General features: G+C 31.2%; 1 long non-coding RNA gene across 1 annotated transcript in view; it reads left to right on the top strand.

Moving 5' to 3' along the window:
- The first annotated feature begins 609 nt into the window (after positions 1-609).
- LOC144835494 (uncharacterized) overlaps positions 610-22804 on the top strand; it is a 204989-nt gene continuing 182794 nt past the window's right edge. Inside the window, exon 1 of the long non-coding RNA XR_013611084.1 lies at positions 610-690. This is a non-coding gene — a long non-coding RNA (uncharacterized LOC144835494). The remainder of the gene's footprint in view (positions 691-22804) is intronic.

Here is a 22804-nt window from a genome sequence, read left to right as displayed (position 1 = left end):
CAACAATTGTGTATAAAATAGAAATGCCTACACACAAAACACACACTAATAAACAGTAGGCCTAAATGATTATCAACAAGTACGGGTATTACAAGTTGGAGTGGTGCAATTGAATAGTGAAAACCTGTTATTAACAGCTACAACACAATTTGAAATTTAAAATAAATTGTCCAGTTTTATATTATAATTGCACTGTAAAAAAACCTTATAAATAAAATTGTTTAAAACATGTAGATAGCCTTTCTTTACACAATAGTTTGCATTCAATCCAACTATTTCAAAATAAAATTGATTATACTGTAGATGATATAGTATAGTATAATCTGTTTTATAGTTTAGAATTCAAGTATACCTTGATCATAAGAATAGTTTACACAAAACAATATATTTTACAATGCTTTGTAGAAATAATCATTTAAAATTGATTGTTGTTATTAGAAAAATTATTTTCAACATTGAAAAAATATTAACTTTTATTAAATTAAGGATATTTATAAGATTATTAATATTAGTCATTTTTTGTGTGTTAGATATTAAGGAATATGATGTACATGTTTTGTAACTTTGTTTATTATTTAATATTTTTAATAGTATGGCACTACAGCATTAATGTATGCTGCTTCAGCAGGTAATACAACCATCTGCCAACTGGTCTTAGAGGGTGGAGCTGATGTCAATATGCAGAATAATGTAAGTCATACACACAGTTCATAACATTAATTTAACCTTCAGTGAAACAAATCAATAAATTTAAACTACTGTTTTTAGAATTTATATGACTACCAGTACTATAAGACTTTAGGAAAATCATAGATATTATATAATATCTCTATGGGAAGATCAGTTTAGTTGACAATACACTACTGTAGTATCCATGTTATTATACTATTGTATATTAGGCAAAAAAAAACTCTTTTGTTTGCCGTTCTCCACCGCCCCTATTTTTGAAAATTTTGAAAAAAGTTTTGTCGTAGAGGGAGTTTTTCATAAAGTCTATGCTCATGCTAACCATTCGCGTTTTCGCAAATTGCAATTGGAGTTGTCAATTTGCGAAAACAAAAAATATATCATTCACAAAATTATAATAGTTTGTCCTAAAAAAATCAAACTTCGTCCGTCGCCAGCCTATAATAAGTGACAGCGATGTAGCGTAAAGCCTGGTTTCCTGTCAACGTAAGATTTGGAAATGCTAACGTTTGTTACGTTTGTTACATCTCTTCCGTTAAGTTAAACAAACGTGAACGTCGTTTTGATCGTTCTGAACCGCAGGCACACGAGCCGATAACGATCCTTACGTAAAGTTGACTTTTTTTTAACTTCAAGTGCTTACAGTCGTCTATGATCGTTACGTAAAGTTGAACTTTTTTCTTACGCTTCGCTCGATGGTTGCCCATGTCAGGAAATGGTTTTTCAGGTAGGTAGCCTAGGCTTAGAAAGGCTATACATGCTGTGTGGCATATGCTGTACATAGGCCTAGCCTAGTCTACATAAAACGGAACATGCCTACAGCATAACCACTACTATTTTACTGTAGTTAGGTCTGTAATAAAAATGTCCTAGACCATAGCCTTCTTGTAGGCCTAGTGGGCCTACTACTAGGCCTAAAGCCTTTTTTAGGCCTACCTACTGATTAGCCTAAGCCCCTAGTGCTTAGTAGTAGTAGGCCTCCTATACTACTAGCCTAGTACTAGGCCTATCCCAATTAAGTGGACCACCATCTGTAGGCCTATAGGCTAGCTTTGGAATTAAATCTCTTTTTTTTTTGTGTGACTTTATTTTATGATAGGCTATAGCCTAGGCCTATGTATTGTATGATAAGGGAATGTATTTAGTGTGGTTTTGTTGTGTGTATTTTCGTATCTAATAAAAATAGGCCTATATATCCTATTCCATTGCTTCGACATAGACGACCATAAGCGCTTGAAGTTAAAAAAAGTCAACTTTACGAAAGGATCGTTATCGGCTCGTGTGCCTGCGGTTCAGAACGATCAAAACGACGTTCACTTTTGTTCAACTTAACGGAAGAGATGTAACAAACGTTAGCATTTCCAAATCTTACGTCGACAGGAAACCAGGTTTAAGAATCGTTAATAACGCAACGCAAGTGATCGCAAGCAAAATCCTGGTTTCCTGTAAATTCACGATAAATCAACGTATCAGAGGAGATTCGATATCCCGGTTTCCTGTCGATCGTTGCTTTACGTCTATTTTTCTTGCGTTTACGTCGATTTCATTAAAATATTCGTAAGCGGTTTCCTGTCAAATGTTGGTTTCTTACGTAAAAACGACGTAACAATCGTAACTGACGTTAGAAATACTGACTACTCTTACGTCGACAGGAAACCAGCCTTTACTTGCCATCAGCGACGTTTTTTTCGCGTCATTCAAATAAATTTAAACGAGTTTTCTGTTAGGAGGCTTATTAATTGTACAGGCGAGTAGTTGTAAATCGCGTATTATCTGTAAATGTACATGCTCCCAACTAAGGAGAATTTTTTTTATGAATAGAGACATGCTCAGTTACGAACAAACAAACAAACTGCGCATGTGTATAGATGAAAATATCGCGCAATAACAAACATGCTGCATGGACATCCCGACGTCGTAGTTCGTTTGTAATGTGTGTTACGATGTTTTTCGCGAGTGAATAAGAAGCATATAAAACACAAACGAAAACTATTTATTATTTTATATTGTTTGTGATAAAAAACTTTATCCAGGCAGGCTGCATATGCTGATAATTGATAGAGGCCTGATGCCGATGATGTGTTTTTAAATTGTCGATTAATGAAAAACTGATATTGGAGAGAGTGAACATAGGCCCAGAGGCACGTACCGTACTGAGCTTTAGCACTAGTACTACAGTATATATACACAATACACACAATATATTATACACAATTTCATATTTTTGGTGGTATATTGTTCTGTATAATTTTGAAGATCCTATTTAAAGTTGTTTAATATTTAATCTTATATTTAATATCATATTTAAAATTATTTTGAGTTGCTCCTACAGCCTTGTGTTAAATGTTAGTTGGAACCATTTTTATTATTTTAAATCTTTTGGTTTAGGAACCAAATTCAAGCCTATTAAATTCTATTGGCTTGCTACTCATATATCTTTGTCATTTTTTGGTTAAATTTAGCTATTTTAGGGCTTTCAACAATCTACAACATTCTAATTTTTATGGGCTAATCAAAATACAGTATCAAGCTATTTTTTGATTTTCAACAGTCTACAGTATTCTAGCTAAAATCTTGCTTTATTTAAAACTGATTATAAATTGCTAAAAGGTCACATAACAAAACAAAACTTGTTTAGCGTCCTCTGCCCTCCCAGAATTTTGGCTTTTCTCTGGTGTAATTTTTCTTGTGTTAAACAGTTTATGAGAAAAAATTGCTTTGATTAAATCTTAACACTAACATTATTGTGGTTATAATCAAGAAATTAATAAGCAATTAAATTAGTTTAACAATACATTGACAAAGGTGCACACAAGTGTAGCCAACAATTCTTATGTAAGCCACATTTAAATTTCTACATAATGCATTGCTCTCTAGTTCTAAATCATCTACTGTGAACCTTAATCTTCGATATTAGTTTGAATTATACTAAATTGTTTGGTCTATAAATGAAAGGAAAACAATTTCTTATATAGCTTTCATTAATTCATTTATTTTTAATCCCATGAATTATTAACAAATAATTACATACATCTATTATGTATTTTTGTTTATGTGCATAGTAGGCTAGATAATAAGCAGCACTTAGCACAATCAATTGATTGTCTGCAAGATTCCAATTGTACAACTCTGTCAATAACCAATGCTAATTACATATAATTCAAGCATTCAATTTGTTATCAGCAATAGATAACAAATTTGATACATAGCAAAGCAGAATTGTTTCTATGAATTAAAATGCCCACATAAAATATCTAACACAAGAAACAGATTTAATGTCCAAAGTATCATCTCTTTAAAGCCTTACTGAAGATGGTGATTGTTTAGTCATATTCTCTGACAACATAGATGAAAAGGTATAGCATGTATAGTATAATGAACACAATGATGATGAAAACAATTATGAAATATCATATAAAGAAGATGTATACTGTCACACTTTGTAATAAACAATGCACTTTATGAAAAGTTTGTATCACTTTGGAATAACCTGTCACTTTGTAACTAAATTTGTTTGACAAATATTTAAAAGTGTGATAATTACAGGATATTACAACAATAGTGAAACAGTAAAACAGGATTATATACAAACAATGAGGACATTTTTAATTTAAATAAATGTTCAGTACGATTTATAAAGTTTTATTTTGAGACAACTTTCATTAGTATCATAGCATTCCATTATTCTGTACATTTTCATCGATATTATCTCCAATAAAGTAATGTTTTTACTTATATATAGTAGAAGGTATGTGATGTATGATATGTATGCCTTTTTTTAATAATAGGATTAGGAGGACCGAACCATCAATTATAGTTACAAATTGTTGAGTCTTAATTTCATTTTGTTTGCATATTCAATCACAGCTAATGCTATATGATCATAGAATCACAGCTATGCATAAGATGATAGAGGCAATCATTGTATTTAACTACTGTGGAGTAGCTTTGTGTCACTTACTACAACTGTTCTATTGATCAGATCACAGTACATAATATCTCTGATTAAAATGAATTTATTTGTTTCATAATGATTCCTCTACATACTGTTCTTAATAACAATGTCATGATGACAATTAATTCATTAGATAAACACACACACACACACATTAAAGTAAATCTGATAAATTGTTGTCTCATGTAAATTATTTTCAAATGTCAAATAGATCTAACGTCCTTCTAACAGTTTTGTTTCATTTGCTTCTTTATTGTCAATTATTAATTTTTTTTTTTGGTGCATATTATATACATACATAAACCATTTATATTGCACCTTATCAAAACATTTCAAGGCATATTACAGATAACTAAAACTAAATAGTGAAAAAAAGAATGTCTACTGCACTCATGAATATTCTATCTTCAAATCTTTTGTCTGCTATTTTTTTTCCCAAAATATTTTTGCTTTATTTATTTTCTTTGGCCTTATATTGATTTTGACCAATATTCTATCTATGCATATAAAATGACTAATAACATGCACTCCGGAATTTACAAGGAGGTATCTCCTCCACGCTCCTAACAAATCACAAGTACAGATTTTCCCAGACTCGTTTTTTTATTTGTACACTTTTAAACAACATGACACACTCACTACACTATATTTGTACGTATTAAAAGGTTTTCTGTTTCTTATCAATTACCAATGACATTCTCTACAACTGTGAAGGGTTACAACCAATAACATGGATCTAGTAACAGCATATTCCATCTATAGTTTTAACAACCACAAACATTCACTACTATTACGGGCATTCCACAGTATTTGGTCCGTAGGTTGAAAAATTTCATTTACTGATTTTGATGTAACTCTTGGCCATTTCTCAATGTAGAAATGTTGAAGTTTATTAAATAACATTTTTTTTATTGTTCTGATATTTATTTTTTAAGTTATTGAATATTAAATATTAAAATTTGACGTTACGGACGGGAAATTTGAAAATATATTTACTTTATGTCTCAATAATACATAATCAAGTGATTAATTAAAATTTTGTTGTTTATTAATTTCATACATGCATACGTTTGCTAAGCCCAGATCCTGGGAAATGGAAATTTATCCCGAGACATTATATGTACCCAATAGAATGTACACTTAAGATTAGTAAAATTAATACTGAAAATCATACAATTTTTAAAAATATGCCAGTGTTCTATCAACAATTATTAAAAGCTGTTGTGATTCTAAATAACATGTTAAGTACAGAACCACACACTGTAAACGAAATTAAATCTCAACAATTATGGGAAAACAAGTATGTAACATTGGATGGCAAATCAATGTACTTCTGCTCCTGGTTAAATTCTGGTATCAAAACAATCAATGATATAATTGTTGATAATGAACTATAACATATCAAAGGTTGATTCCAATGTTATGTAATAAAAAAAAACGGGTTAATTGAATACTTTGCTGTTATCAATGCCATACCGCATCAATGGAAAACAATTGTTAAAATACCAAATGTTGAAAATGAAATAGATAAAACCTTAGACATGCTTACATTCTATAAACAAAATAAATCATCTACGTTTTATAGATATCTTATTAATAATAAAGTCTCTATCCCAAGATCACAAGTGAAATGGGAACAAGAATTTGGAGTCGATTTAAATTGGCACACAATATGGTGTAATAAAGTTTTAAACACCAAAACATATTGTAAAAGTTGCCCAATTCAACTTTAAATTGTTACACAGAATTATAGCATTTAGAAAAAAATTGAAACTATGGAAATTAGCTGATAGTGATAAATGCCAAAAATGTAAAATAGAAGTAGAAAACGAAAAACATATGCTTTATACATTCAATTCAGCCAGCCTGGAGAAAGTTCGATTCAATGATTTAGTCAAGTCAAACTGTTTCATTACCCCAAAAAAATTGCAAGAAAATGTTTTTTGATGAATTACAATAAAATATGGTCTCAAAAAATATATATCAAAAGTTTACCCAAATCGGACTACTGCAAAGGTTCAAAAGAGCCTATAATCAGCTTTTATGCACTTAGACACACATCGTGTCAAAGGGAAAACCTTGTGTTTTCGATTATTTAGGCTCTATGATTTTTAGTTACGTAGATATGAACATTTTTTTATGCCATATATGGGTCAAAGGTCACAAAATGGAATTTCCGGTCATGTTTCAACAAAATGTTTAAAAAGGGTAAATATAAATATGTATGTTCTGAACATTTTGACACCAATATCAAGACTCTGTGATTTGCAGTTACGTAGATATATAAACGTCATGCCATATATGTCAAAGGTCACAAACTGGAATTTCCGGTCATGTTTGAACAATGTTCAAAAAGTGTAAATATAAACATATATATTTAGAATAATCTACTACAAGCGGTTACAGATTTAAAAAAAATTGCGGCCATCTTTTTTAACGTCAAATTTTGAACCTTTGCGGTAGTCCGATTTGAGTAAACTTCTGATATATGTTTTTTGAGACCATATTTTATTGTAATACATCAAAAAACATTTTCTTGCAATTTTTTTGGGGTTAGGCCCTATATTTTCATATTTTGACCCGACTAATTGTTAAGTGTTTTCCTGTTATAACGAAACACAACACAACTTTTCAAGTTGGACTAATATAGTTACTGGAAATACAAATAGAAAAAACTCATCAATGAATTAATTTCTGTTTTTCAATATATAAATCATGTATAACATATAAAATAACGTTGAAAAACGAAAATGTACAAAAAACAATATGGAACCTATACAGAATAGAACTTTTTAATTTAATTAAGAATGAATACACATGTAACATTATCAATGCTAGGAAAAAATGGGCTAACGTCAAAGAAAAACTGTCAGAATTTTTTCAGTAAGCTTTAATGGAAATAAAGTATATTGTCTGTATGTATACGTATATTATACTTTTAATTTGTGTATACATTTACATTTTATTACTTGACAGTTTTTATAGGTTTTTTTATGCCAGTGTATATAGGTCTAATGTATTATATTTGTGTATATTTTTTTTATCTTTCCTGGTTTTAATGTTAATTTTATGCATATGTGTATGTATTGTATGGGTATATATGTGTGTATGTATATATATATTTTATATACAGTATGTATTTCTATACGTGTGAATGTATTGATATTATATATATATACAAATATATATAATTTGAAAGACACACAAATTATGATAAATAATTTAACAAACGTTTCATAAGTAAACAACTTTTTATTAAATATGCAATATATTTTATAATAGATAACATAACAAAAAATATGCAGAAAATAATGTAAATATATATGAGATTCTGTAATTGTTGTTTATGTAACATTGAATGAATAAAGGTGGTGGTTAACCACAAAAGATAAAAAAAAAAAAATTTCATACATGCATTTCAAATTCATAAATGTCCCGTCCGCGACGTTTTAGGTGGTTTTTTTACATTTATTTTAAAAGTAATTATGCAAAAATCTTGATATTTTATTTTTTCCTCCTGAGGACTATATCTCATTATATTGTGACACATTTTTTGAAAATTTTATATTTTGATGAAAATATCATATTTCAAAAATATATTGTTACGGTCGGGACATTTTTGTTACGGACGGGACATATCATTTAAATTCTAATTATTTCACAAAACCTAAAATTTACTAATTTCAATAGCATAATATACTACGTATTTGTGAAATATCGATATCACTATTGGCAGATAAATCTAAATCGTTATTTTGAATAAAAACCCGTCTTTTTTCTCTAAGAAATCGAGAGGTTGCTGCGCGTTCATGAGGTTCCGGCCTGTGCTTTTTTCCAAACGAAAACAATAGATCCAACCTCTGAACTTTGAACGGAAATTACGTCACTTAGTCAAATAGAAGGCACAAAAGCCAAGATAGTGTAGTACTAGTAGGAAGATGTTACACTTCCTATTCGATCAATGCAAATAAACGCGAGACACTATGGGCGCCTATTTCAAGGGTACGGAAGGTTATTATATAGGAAATAGGCTATATAACAGAAGAATAATATGACTGTAAAATTGAGATTTAAAACGAATTAACATATAAAATGTACTGTTATCTTTATAGAAAGTGCAAATGAATCATATTTTTATGTTTTGGAATACAAATTTGTGTTTCAATTACCTGGAATTGTTTAGGTACCTGGAATATCTACCATATTTTATTTCTTTTATTTTAATGTTTTTATTTGCAAATCAACTGAACTTTTTAACAATTATTTACATTTAATTGTTTATCATTGGACAGAGATAGATAATTTAATACCTAGCTTTAGAAACACTTCTTCATCAGAGTGAATAAATATATTAGGGGCCTATTAGTGGTAATAATAGGCCTACAATGTGTATGCCTATATAATAATTGATTATGTATGGTTTATTTCTAAATGGGTAATAAAAGAGAATAGGTAGTATGGCATGTGTAATCAATCAATCAATCAATATTTATTGTAATCAATAATATTATACAAATAGTCGATCTGTCTATAAGGGGAAACATATACAATGAATACGGTACCAGTAGGACTAACATTATAGGAATTTAGGACTATGAGTATGTTTTTTTACTGAAAAAAAACCCAATTATTGTTAATTTTAATAATTTAATAATAACTTGTAACACTCCGAACTTTCGTGCATTCATTGTAATTTTATATGCCATGATTTATGTAATGCCTAACATTGATGATAATATTAATTATAAGCTGATGAGTTCATTATTGGTAAGGAAAAATTAACCGTGAGGAGGCCTACTTTACCCCCTTTTATTATACTACCCTTACAAAAAATGTTCTATAGAATCTATATATAAAAGGTTTTAGTTTTATTGAATTTCTATAGAAATGAATTTACAGATTCTACCCCTAAAGTTTTATAGAAATTGCTTTATAAAAAATATTGAAATTGCAGAAGAATTGCTATCATTTATTCATCAATCATATATTGTTTGCCAACAACAATACTGTATACACTAAAATTTGCATTATGACTTCAGACTTGACTTGATTTGTAATAGCCGAAGGCTGGATGGCAATCTTTTAATGTTATCGCAGTTCAAAAGTGATTCTCCATGAAGAGGGAACCAACAAGAGGGCGGCTGCAATCGACCAATCAGATATGCCCTACACTGTACGCACTGCCACGCCTGTGTTGAGCCTATTTGCGTGAGAACGATAGGCAACGCAGCGTGTTAAGCATATAAACGCAAACCCATTCTATATGATCCTCGTTATACAAAAAATGCTAGATTACCAAGAAATTATTCATTCCATTGCTATTAACAATATATTTAATTTTATAAAAACTTCACTGTGCTTTGGCAAGAATATGTGTTGTAATTTATGTGGTCTTATGTATTATATTAGATTATTATTTTTTATATTAAATAATGTTTTTTAACACATTTACGGCCGCCATCTTGTTGGTTCCCCCTCCTGTTGGAATCACTTTTCAGTCTGGAGTACGCCCTCTAGCCTTCGGCTTACAGCTCACTGGGTTTACCAAGATGGGTAAGAGTTTTTATGGGTTTGGGTACGAGATGACCAGCATCCATTCATGAATGCGTCTACAGGCGCGCGCGTAAGCCTCCTCCTGATCCTAGCTCAGTGTTTACAGTCATGTCATGCCAAAACTCACTCAAAATAAATGTATTAACAATTAAAAAGATCCAAAAACAGTATGAAAACATCATATTAATTTTTAACTTTGTATAATAAAGACAAAAAAGAAGTTTGATGTTTTTTGTGGCTTATTTAAACAATTTATTACCGAAAACACCATTTTCGTTGGGCTTTGCCATTGCGCTCCTCATGTTTCAGATTCGTCTATCCCTACTCATCACGAGAGGCGCCCTATCTCGAGCGGTTCTCTAATTTTTGAGCGAAGTGTAACATCTTCCTACTACACTATCTTTGACAAAAGATAATGTCATATCTAAAAGGGGATTTTCCAAGCTTTACGTCACTGTTTATCGTTTGTTGCTAGGCTTCGCAGAACGAGAGCTACATCGTGTTTAAAATCCAGGGAGTTGCGAGAGGTTTAGGTAGTAATACGCAGGGCGGTTTCATCGCTTTAGGTGCTAAAGGGTTAAAGAGCAATTGACATGAATTGCCATTTCTCAACATTGAGACAATTAAGAATGAAGTTGTAGCTTGGTTATTAAGACGCTCGGATACCAATCTAAGGGTCCTGTGTTGCGCGTTTTTAAGAGTACAAACTTATTTCATCGTATCCTATAACTTTTTTAAACATTGATGCTTTCAAGTAAATTTAAAACAATTAATGGATAGATATTATAATTGAAGACTATCTAAGTTGTATTCTGGCAGATGCGGACATTCAAGCGACCCTTGCTTGTGAATCACGAACGTTAAAGAGTGAAAAAGTTCATTAAATGATGAAGCCTTGTCATAAACAGTAGAATTGAAGCGATTTTATGATACATTACAGAAGGATAATCACTAGATTTATTTTTACATTTCATCAGATCCAAAATCTTATTTTACAAATTACAGTAGGCCTAGTATGTTTAGCTAAAGAATATTATGCTGACAGTACAGTATCTCAAGCCAGCTTTAAATTATTTTTTGTTATTTTTTAAAATATAAAACAAAACAGAATAGCATAAAACAGGCCAATTTCAAAATTATTAAATTATTAAAAACTCTTATTTTAAGTTAATTTATACTAGAGTGTACACGAGCAAAACACATGCATACAGTACTCCATAAAATGAATAAATAATATATTAAGATTTAATGACAATTTTTTGACAAAATGGGTTTTATAACCTAAAATTAGAGCAAATGTATCAAAACATGAGTCCATATTATTAATATGATAATATTATGAACAATTTCATATTTTTGGTGGTTGTGCTTTGTACAGCAAAGTTTTGAAAATGTCCTAAATTAACCAATGACAAGCAAATCATAGGTAAAATTACTTACTAGTGTTATTACATGCATTTGTATGGTAATGGTAAAATGGTGCTCAAGCTTTTATTTGTCAGAGCGGCATGCATGAGAGAAACATGAACAAAAATACCATACTTACCGCCCGTTTGAGATTTAAAGTTTTAAATGGTGAATGTGCTGCTAGCGATGACCTGAATTGTGATGCAAGAAAATGGCCAAGAATTATCGAATGCAGCATTCGGCAGCTTGCAAAGAAGTTGGTCAAAAACACATTTTTGTACACATTTGCTTTTCGAACATAGCTTAATAGATAATGAGGAATCAAACGGTGCCCCAGCTCAAAAGGCGCTAGTATCAGTCTTCTGGTTGAGGAAGAGTCAGAGTAACAAATTTTAAGTTGTATAATATAGATTGGCTTGCTACTCATAATAGTCATTGTTGGTTAATATTTTCCTATTTTTGTCTTATAAAAAATCTGAAGTATTCTACCTATTTTTGAGTTATTTAAAATTGGTTATTGATTTTGTCTTTTAAATCGTTAAATTATGCGTAGTGCTACCAATTTGAAAGGTATTAAATTTAGAATCAATGCCAAGACTGGAATTCTGTTTGGATATTATAGATGAAATACCCTTGTAGCATCGCAAAGATATCATTTTTGATAGATGAATTTGACAATTGGAAAAAAAAAGACATTGTTTGGTATCAAATTGGTGGCAAATGCTACCATACATTTTGGAAAGCTTAGTATGTCTACTTTTTAGAAATCCATGATAGCAATGACAATTGTACAGCTTAATAGTCATTTTAGGATTATATAACACCGCCTACAGAAAATATGCAACACAAAATTTTGGGGTAGGTGGTAAGTGTAATTTTGCAAATCCAACAATTATTGACAACACTAGAGGTCAGAAGGTCATAGAACTTTAATAAAAGTTAATTTTGTCTAATATTAACTTTTGACAAAACAAATACAATATAAATCTTATGCAAATAGATGTTTTCATGAACATATAGATCCAATGAACAAGAAAATTGAAAAAAAAAAAAAAAGAATATACAAATTGTTGTACATAGCAGCACATGTATGTGCCTGATTGAGGCAGGATCAGATGTAAATGTTGTAAAGAGTAGTAAAGATGATGATGGATGATGATATACAACAAATACAATACATTAGTTTCTATTTTTTAATGACAGTTTTGCCAAATATAATTGTGGCACATTTCAACAAATTGCCGCATATAATTACTGTAGATAAAACCTGTTTAAATTACATTTGCTCATAAGAGCATTATCATTCTACGGAATGTGCCTTGAAAGCTTTGGTCTTTGCTATATCATCCTACTGTACCCCATCGCTTGTATAATATCCCACTACCCGGTCTGTGTTAAATATAAAGGCATCCATGTATACTAATTCATATTATATTTACCTGCTTCAAATGAAAAAATGGATAGCTAGATTGTTTTAAATTTAAAGAAATGCAGAGAATAATTTGCAAGCATAATATTTATATTTGAACATAATGAACAAGTACCTAAAAGGTAGTCTTTAGTGTACATTTTTAAAATCCTAGATGTGGGTAAAGTACTTTACAAGAATCCTCTCTTACTTCTCATCTGTTGTGCTGGAATACATATTTTATTAGGTTATATGCATTATCATGCATATAACCTCTTGATTCTGTCACAATCTTTATTTATTTATTTATTCTTTCCTTAGCACTATTTTTCCGTCAATTATCTTGATATCAGTTTCATCTAGCTAAGTCAATTTTTCAGAGTATATTCCTTATGGCCAGGAATCGATGTGGTTATGTTTTTACGGTGCGCAATCATAAATTATGATGTCCACGCGCGATTTATTGAAATCACGTTTGTAATCATCTTCACAAACATGAATCACTTTTAAACAAAATTTGGTACTCATAAATTTCATCATATGGCAATATAATTACGTGCGTAGCGCATATAACGCATGCGTACGCGCGCTTAAAAATTTTAAAATTGTCAAAATTTATTTTCGATGAAATTAGAGTACGTTTTAGGCAATTTTAAGTGTTTACAAAATTGCCATGAGTGCGCAGAATTTTGCACGCGCACTGCGCGTTAAACGTTATTGCGCACTCTTTTTGCCCGATTTCGGTTTTACAACCTTTCTTTAATAATATCATCATATTTGATTCACTTTTCAACTCAAAATTGCGTTATACAAGCACGTCAAAAGTGACAGGCTACGCACGTATAAGTTAACAAAATAGTGAAAATATGCTCAATTTTAAAATTAATATATATCGTCAGAATGCTGGGGAACACTTACTTTTTATTTCATTTTCTTGAAGTGTATGTATCTTATGTATGATTTATTATTAAATTAAGGGAACAAAAGTTGATTAAGTCATAATTAATTGCATATTAAATTTAAAAAAATTAATTTCGACAATCAAACAAATTTAACATTTTCTTAGGCCAAAATAACAAACTTAACATTAACTTTCTTCCTTCAAAAGTTCATATATTAAAGTTAAAAGTATATAGTTTGACAGTGCATCATTTTTAAACATTTTTAGAGATGTCATCATAGTAAAAAATTATAATTCATTGCGGTATGTAATAATCTATCTGCACCAAAGTGGTTACTGCATAGTAAATACACGGAGGAATTTTTCTACAACTTTTAGTCAGTTGTATATGGCTCGGTGGTCTGTGCTCGTGTCTATGGCATTCAAGGTACCGAGATCGAGTCTAACCTTGGGAAACGAAATAAGATTTTTTTTATTATCCGTATTGTTTGTTCAAATTTATTTCTTAGTGTATAGATTATACACATGTCTTTATTATTATGTAATATAATATATTATAACAAATGTGGTTTATGACATTATACGCAGAGGGATCTTTGATCGGATTGTGATACCGGCTATTGTATTCGCGTTAGCAAGGTCCTATTATATATTATAAATAATTAAAGATTCTGAGAAAATCAATCAATCAAAATATCTTTTAAAAATCAATTATCTTTATTTAAATCAATGCATATAACCTATAATTCGTCATAGTGACGAATTAAATCTAGTTTGTTTTATTCTTTGACTTCATTTATATATTATCTTTCACTTATATGTAATTGTGAAACATTCTAAGCATGCCATTATTTGAAAACATTTATTATCTTATTTTAGGCAATGTTATTATATTCTTCAATTTAAAATTAGGATATTGGTGTTTTTCAACAACAGCTATAGCTATTTAAAAAAAAAAAAGAAAGTCGATTGAATATAATTAGGTGATCATTTAGAATAAAATGATCACCTATTGTTATTGTATAAAATCTTTATTATTATTGGTTTTCCGCAACGAAGTTGCAGGAAAACCTCTTGTGATTGTACGAAATCATCATCATCATCATCATCATCATCTTCTTTTTTTTCATCTTCTTTCTTTCTGTATGATTTTTGTGTAACGCTTTTCTCTAAAACTTGCAAACATAACATTTTTTTAACTATGTTGACATTTTGACATTTATGTAACGTCGTCAAGCGAAGCTTTTCATGATGCTTACAATTGCGCAACGTGACGTACGCGCGATTTAACGATTTTCTCGTATTTAACATAGCTCGACAACCAAATAACATTTCAACTTGAAACTTTGCAAAAGTTTAATTTATATTATGCGCTAACTTTCTGTGGAAAAAAAAATGCGTGTTTTACACAAAGTTACGCGCGCACGCGCATTTAAAATTTCAAAATGCGCAAAATTAATTTATAATCAACTTTCTACGCGTGTCATGTCGTTTTAAGCATGTCAAAAATTCCCACGCGTGCGCACATTTTTACGTGTGCGGTGCGCACGTAGCATTGAAAACGTATTTTTTTCGCGTGATTTATGTTTTTCCAGCCTTTTCTAGTAATTTTACCAAATTTTAAACAATTTCGACTTAAAGATACGTCATACGAGCACGTCGAATTGGACAATATGCGCGCGTTTTTTATGAAAAGGTTAAAAAATTCGTTTAAAATATGCCTTTTTTTAAACAGTCGTAATTTCTAAACTAAACGGTCAACTTTTTGTGGATGGCATATTCTGGAAGTAGATGAGTTGTAGATATCGTATCAGGTATTAATATGGCTAACCGGACATTGTGACGTCATCGTATGGCCACGCGAATATAAAATTTAGGATTTTTGTATCTTTCGTCATAGCTTACCACATTGAATAGAGCGCATCTCCACTTATCCGTTTTCCATTTTCACCCCGATTTTGATAGTGTCTAGGTCAATCAACTATCTTTCGCAGGAGTTAAAAATATTTTAATTTTTTTGACGTCATCATGCCTAAAAATTTAAATCACGTGTGGCATTAATTTCATCTTTACAGTAAATTTTAATCTGTTATAGCTCGTAAGAATAAAATGTGATAATCACGATTAAAACTTTTTCTGGAAGCTATTGGATTGTAGATACGAAACTATGTAAAAATGTTGCCAATCGGATGTTGTGACGTCATCATATGGCCAGTTAAATAAAAAAGGTCGTATTTTCATCTTTTGCGTCATAATTCATTACATTTAAAAGAGCGCGCATCAATATTTCACGTATTCAAATTTCTTCTACACGCTAATACGTTGTTGCTGAGATAATTTCCTTTCGGAAATGCTACCTTCGCGTTTCATTTTAAAACCGTCAACATGTTAAAAATTGCAATAAATATCGGGTCCCGTAATTTCACCTATTCTACACTGTATGTGATATGGATACAGATTATACTGTGTATACTATATATGAATTTAAATAATAAAATTCAGCAATAACAACATATCATATTCTTCAGTTCAGGTCATAATGCCAACGTGAACACTTCCTTTTGTCCTCAACCTATCCCCTTAATGTTAATGTTGCACCACTTGCGCGGCGGAAAACCAAACTCGTCAAAGTGACGAGTTACATGTCTAGTTTTTTTTTTTTTTCTTTTTATTGTTTCTGTACACTATTTTGTGTAACAATTATCTCAAAAAGTTTAATATCAATGATTACAAAAATTTCAGAATATCTTTCAAATAATATAACTTAATCCTAATAAGCTTTCCAGCGTGATCACTCATCCGTGACGACATTTATACGCCATTTTGCGAAATCACATTATCAATCATATCTCCATAATTCATTATCACATATTAATGAAATTCACTACACGTAAACTTCAGATCAAGGGTAAAAATATTAGCAAATAAAAACGCACGCGCACGTAGGTTCATGCGCGTGATATCGCGCGTTAAAAATTTAAAACGCTCAAAACTAAGTTTTGATCAATTTAGAGCATGAATTAGGCCATTTGCGTGTTTCAAAAAATTACTGCGCAAAAATGCGTTTTTGCGCGCGCGATACTTAAAAAGCGTAAAAAACATGAATTTTTTTTACAAATCTCATTCTACTCACCATCCTTAGTACATTCACCAAATTTGAGTCAGTTCCGACTTAAAATAACGCTATACGAGCACGTTAAAAATGACAAAATGCGCACATTAATTTTACAAAAGTTCTGAAAATGGTGAAAAATAGGTCTTTTTTAAAATGAAAATAATTCTTCAGAATGCAAGATGACCCCCGATTTTTTTAACTTATTCTGGAAGCCATTGAGTTGTAGATATGAATTCATGTACACATTTTACGTACAAAATGTTTTGACGTCATCAAATGGCCACTTGAATTTAAAAATTAGGATTTGTTATCTTTTTGTGTAGATTATCACATTCAACAGAGCGCATCTTGGTTATGTGTGCTCGAATTTCGCACAACTTTCAGTATGTGCTTGCTTAATTAATTATCTTTATCATGAGTTGACACTATCTTCATTTTAATGACGTCATCACGCGTAAAAACTTGAATAACGTAGGCCGTGTAATTTCACCTTCGCAGTAAATTTGAATATCTTACAGCTCTTCAGAATTGAAGGTTACCTTGATGATTATAATTTATTATGAAAGCTGATAAAATGTAGATATTAATTCATATAAAAATTAAGCCTATCGGATGTTGTGACGTTAACATATGGCCAGTTTAAGTGAAAAAGTAGTTTTTTCATATTTTTCGTCAAAGTTATACACAATTCAAAGAGCGCGCACAGCGCTTCTACGCGCCAAATTTTTTTCCAAATCTTATATTTTTTTGCTCAATTAATTATCTTTCGAAATTGTCATCTTAAAGTTTAGTTTGATAACGTCATCATGCCAAAAAATTAGAACATGTGTGTCCCGTAATTTCACCTATGCTACACTGTATATAGATATACAGTATATACTGTACATATTGTATATGGCATATAGGCACAACTCAGCACTATAAGCATATAATAGGATGGCATACATCAACATTTTCCGATCGTATGTTAACGTACGTGCATGTTTAAAAAAAATTAATTTCAGTAAAATGATAAAAATGATCACCTATAATTCGTCAAAGTGACGAATTAAATTCTAGTTATATGTATTTTTTTCAGAAAATTCAGTAGATGGTCACTGGTTTCAAAAAAGAAATATTTAATACATATTTAAAATGAATTAATGAAAACAATTATGCATTTCTTCAATGGCTGCAAATGGTAACTGGCTGGCCTCTTAATTTATTTTAAAGTCAGGTTTTTTAAAATGTACCCAACTTTGTCAATAAATGATCCAATATTTTTTAAATAAGTAAATAATATTCTAATTTTAGCTATTATGTGAAAATCATTAAATTTGAGGCCTCTTAATCAGTCTCATACTTAGTAACTTTATTAAAACTAAACACAAGATTGACATAATGATTTGTTTGTCGTGTATTACTATCATGAAGTTTTTAAAAGAAATAATGTTCCTAAAATTTTCCTATGTCCTACTATAACAATTTGTCATAATCAATTTTAAATTTGAGTGCTAAATAAAACTTGTTTGCTAAAGCTAAAACTTAGTTTTCTTCATCTTTCTGAGATAAAACATTGTTTGAATGCCTTTCTGATGAATTTGAGAGTAAAACAAAGGTAATGTCATTGCAAACCCTTGTTTATATCACCATGGTTAAGGACAGTTTTAAAGAAGACTCAATAGGCTAAATTTGTTTTTTGTTACGTTTCAGGATTTTAATTTTTAATTTTTTATTTGAGAAATGTACAAAATATGTGAAAGATGGTCTTAAGTTCAGTTGTGTTTACATACCTTAGAGTGTGTAATAAATGCTTCATTTTTATTTTTTTTATTACTATTAAAATATACAATGTAGCTAATAGATTAAAAAGTCATCCATCTCCAAAATTTGATTATAAAGGAAATGTGAAACTAATTAACATTTTGTTTTTATTTATTTTATCTTTCATATGTTATTACTCTATGATTTATATATACTACAGCTTATGTATCTGTCAGTGTTCTTTCTTCTTTTTTTAAATTCAAAAATGCCCTTTTGCAGCAATGTCAAATAATCAAAGCTATAAAACATAATTGTCAAAAATAATAATTATAATACAGTTAAACTTTCCACCTACGCACTGGAATTCTTAATTACAAACTTTCTTATTTACAAATGCCGGTAAAATCATAACTAAGTTTGTTTACACTTGATATACTTACTTTCTGCAATGTAAATAAGTTAAATTGAGATTTGCTATTCTCTTTAAAAAACCCAAAAATATTCTTAGGCTAAATCATTCATAATTGATTTTAAATTGTAATTTTAAATTAAGTGTATATGATCATTATTAAAGTTATGATCATACTTCAGTTGAAATAATTTCCATTAAACAATTCTATAAGAGAAGGAGCACAATACGTGCAATAATAATAATAATTTTCAGTTAATTCATTGCAATTATATCCTGCATTAGTATCATTGCAATTATTATACTACAATATAATTTGATTTAAAGCAAATTATGTAGTTAGACAGGGGTAATAATGTCAGCTGCATTACGTCAAATCAAGACATTTTAATACAATCACACTGCTAGAAACAATGGTCAATCCAGTTAATTGTGGTCCCAATATGTCCCTCATAAGAATGGAAAAATTATGTGAGGTATATAGCTCTATGGTAAATAAAATCACAAATAAGGGAACTACAAAAGGGATTAACCATATTGAATTTTTATAACTTTAAAATCAGAGCACATGGGCAGTACTCGCCCAAAGGTCCACCACACAGTCCAATTTTCATATTTGTTGCTCATACCATCTGAATTAACATAACAGCAATCAATCCTTTAATTAAGAAACCTTCCTTTATATCAACAAACTTAAGCCAGTTTCAAGGTACCTACTTCTATTCTAGAGAGTTCTGTAGTTAAATTGTTTAACTACTGAATAATAATTTAAACGAACCACAATCGGCCTATAAAATTGCACATAGCTGTACTGAAACGTCTGTGCAAACAGATATCCTTAATGAGTTTGAGTCTTGTGTAGTCATTAGACATGTCAGCAATGTTCAACACTGTAGATCCTATACTACACTTTTAAATAGACTAAGAAACGATATTAATATTAAAGGCAAAGTCCGTAGCTGGTTCAAATCTGATTTAATTAATGTTTTCATAGTATTTACGGACGTTCAAAACTTTTTGCTTCCTTATATTCCTATATTCTTATTTTCGATTTTTGGAGTGTGATTTAAGCAACACTGTTGTACAGTTTATAATAGTGAATAAATGAAAATGAATTTTGGAAATTGTGGTTTTATGACTTACTAGCAATTATACCCGCCCCAGGGCGGCTTTTAAAATTAGTATAAAACCGTCATAACCCCCTGGACGCCAGTAACTCCCTATACTCACCTCAATCACACCCAACACTCGGGTGATTTGTTAAAAATTCTTCCCAGTACAAATATTACTTCCAAGAACTTCATAATAGGAAGGGGATACACAGCTGATAGGCATGGCTTAAGTACAAACTGTGTAAATGAATAGTGTCATATTGGCTAATGATTAAAATATCTAATTTAGATACCGCTTAATACTGCTGAATTACCTCTTCGATAGCCTAAACCTAACCCAGGGCGGGTTTCAAAATTAATTTATCTCCCTATTCTTCTCAGTGCAAATTAAATTCAATTCAACTTTAGCGTCTAAATGAGAGTGGTATACATAGCTATGATATGCCTATAGTTTAAGTATGTTGTAAGTGTGTAAATGAATAGGTGTCATATTGTTTGATAATTAAAATATCTAATTTTGATACTGTGGTCCCCCACCCTTCTTTCTCCTCTCACCATCCCAGCCAAAATCAACAAACCTTAACTCCTTCCCTGGACAGATCAAATGTAGTAACTTTCCCTAGTACAATTCCAATCATATAGGCTACTTCATTCGGCCAGTATTTCCGCTCCTCCTCCCTCCCAACACACCCCAGATACTGGGTGATGTGTTTAAGACGGTTCCAGTACAAATTATTTTAGCCATCATTCACAACCCATAATCCCTCAGTGGCAGTTTTCAAATGTAGTTTAAAACCTTCCTGGTACAATTGCGATCATTTTGATACCCCATATGTATGGTTACGTGCAGAAACAGAAATTTGTATAACGAACAAACATCGAAAGTGGGGAAAAGGACAAATTCAATTAAACTTTAGCTTCAAATTGAGAGGGCATACATAGCTATGATAGGCCTATGGCTTAAGTACGTTGTAAACTGTGTAAATGAGTAGGTGTCATATTGGCTGATAATTAAAATATGTAATGTTGATACTGCGGTCCTCCGGCCTTCTTTCTCCTCTCACCATCGCAGCCACAATCAACAAACCTTACCTCCTCCCCTGGACAGTTCAAATGTAGGCATAGTAAATTTTCGTTGTACAATTCAATCATATAGGCCTAGGCTACTTCATTACGCCAGTATTTTCGCTCCTCCTCCCAACACACCCCAGAAACCGGGTGATGTTTTGAAGACGGTACCAGTACAAATTATGTTAGCCATCACTCCCAACCCATAATCCCTCAGTGGCAGTTTTCAAATGTAGTTTAAAACATTCCCAGTTTCGGTCATGGTGATAGGCCTACATCCCCAACCCAAAATCACAGCCGTTTCCCAGAAATAATTAAATACTGTAACATTTTCCATCCACAATTCTGGTCAGTTTGATAGCCTACTATTCCTAGGCTAAGCAAAATCCCCAAAATCCCCACTATCCCCTGAACCCAAACACCCTATCTCCACTACTCCTAGCCTAAGCAAAATGCCCACTATCCGCTGAACCCCAACTCCCAAACCGTATCTCCCAACGCCCCTCTCCCACAGTAACAGTAAAGAACGTGTATATGTTCACACAGGAATGGATGTCTGTAATGAGACAATCCAAGAGACCGATACATAGCTGGATATGGTTAAAGACCCCTTCCCTGCAATTTTGGACGTTTTTTGGAAAATAATACATATATATCACTTTAAAAACATTAACCCATGTCATTCCTTGTCTTAAATGTAAGTTTTATGGTAAATTATGATAAAAAGTGTGAAACAATGCACTACCTAAGTAGCTCGCGGCGATCGACCTCTCGTGGACGGTCTTAGGCCTAGCTGGTAAACATCGGTAACGTACGAACATCGTACGCTAGCTATATACCTAGCCTGACGTTGTATAGTTGCTGCATTAATTGTCTTTCTATTTTTGCCAGACTCCGTTGATACAAATTGGGGAAAACCCGGTATTTTCGCTGAAAAGTTAGGAGTCTTCCATTTGTTTTGGCCTCACGATCGATTGAAAAGTGGGCGAATTACAGGTGAAAAACAAAAATATCAATCCGCGCGCAATGCATTTTGGGATTTATAGCGGGCCGCTATAATTATTAGAATCGACTTATTTTTCACATTTTTAACCGTTTAAAGACGAAAAAAGTTATCGCAATAGGACCATATAGTATTATTTTTACATTAAATATAGTTTGTGATCTTAAATTAGATCTAAAAAACGTAGGGAAGGGGGCTTTAAAGTACTTTGCTAAATGTGTAAATGAATATAAGGTGTCATATTGGTTAATGATTAAAATATGTATATCTATATCGATATTTCCCCAAACGCCTTGGTGAGGATAATTCAAATACTGTAAAACTTTTGTAGTATAATTTTACAATTCGATAGCCTACAACCCCGAGCCCTAGCAAAAATGACATCACAAACAAATAACGAACAAACAAACAAACAGACGTACAAACTCTCTCACTTATAATAT

This window comes from Antedon bifida, chromosome 2 (assembly GCF_963402885.1).
Source record: "Antedon bifida chromosome 2, ecAntBifi1.1, whole genome shotgun sequence".
NCBI classification, from domain to species: Eukaryota; Metazoa; Echinodermata; class Crinoidea; order Comatulida; family Antedonidae; genus Antedon; species Antedon bifida.
Note: the sequence above shows the minus strand (reverse complement) of the source record. Positions and strands in the feature narration are given on the sequence as shown.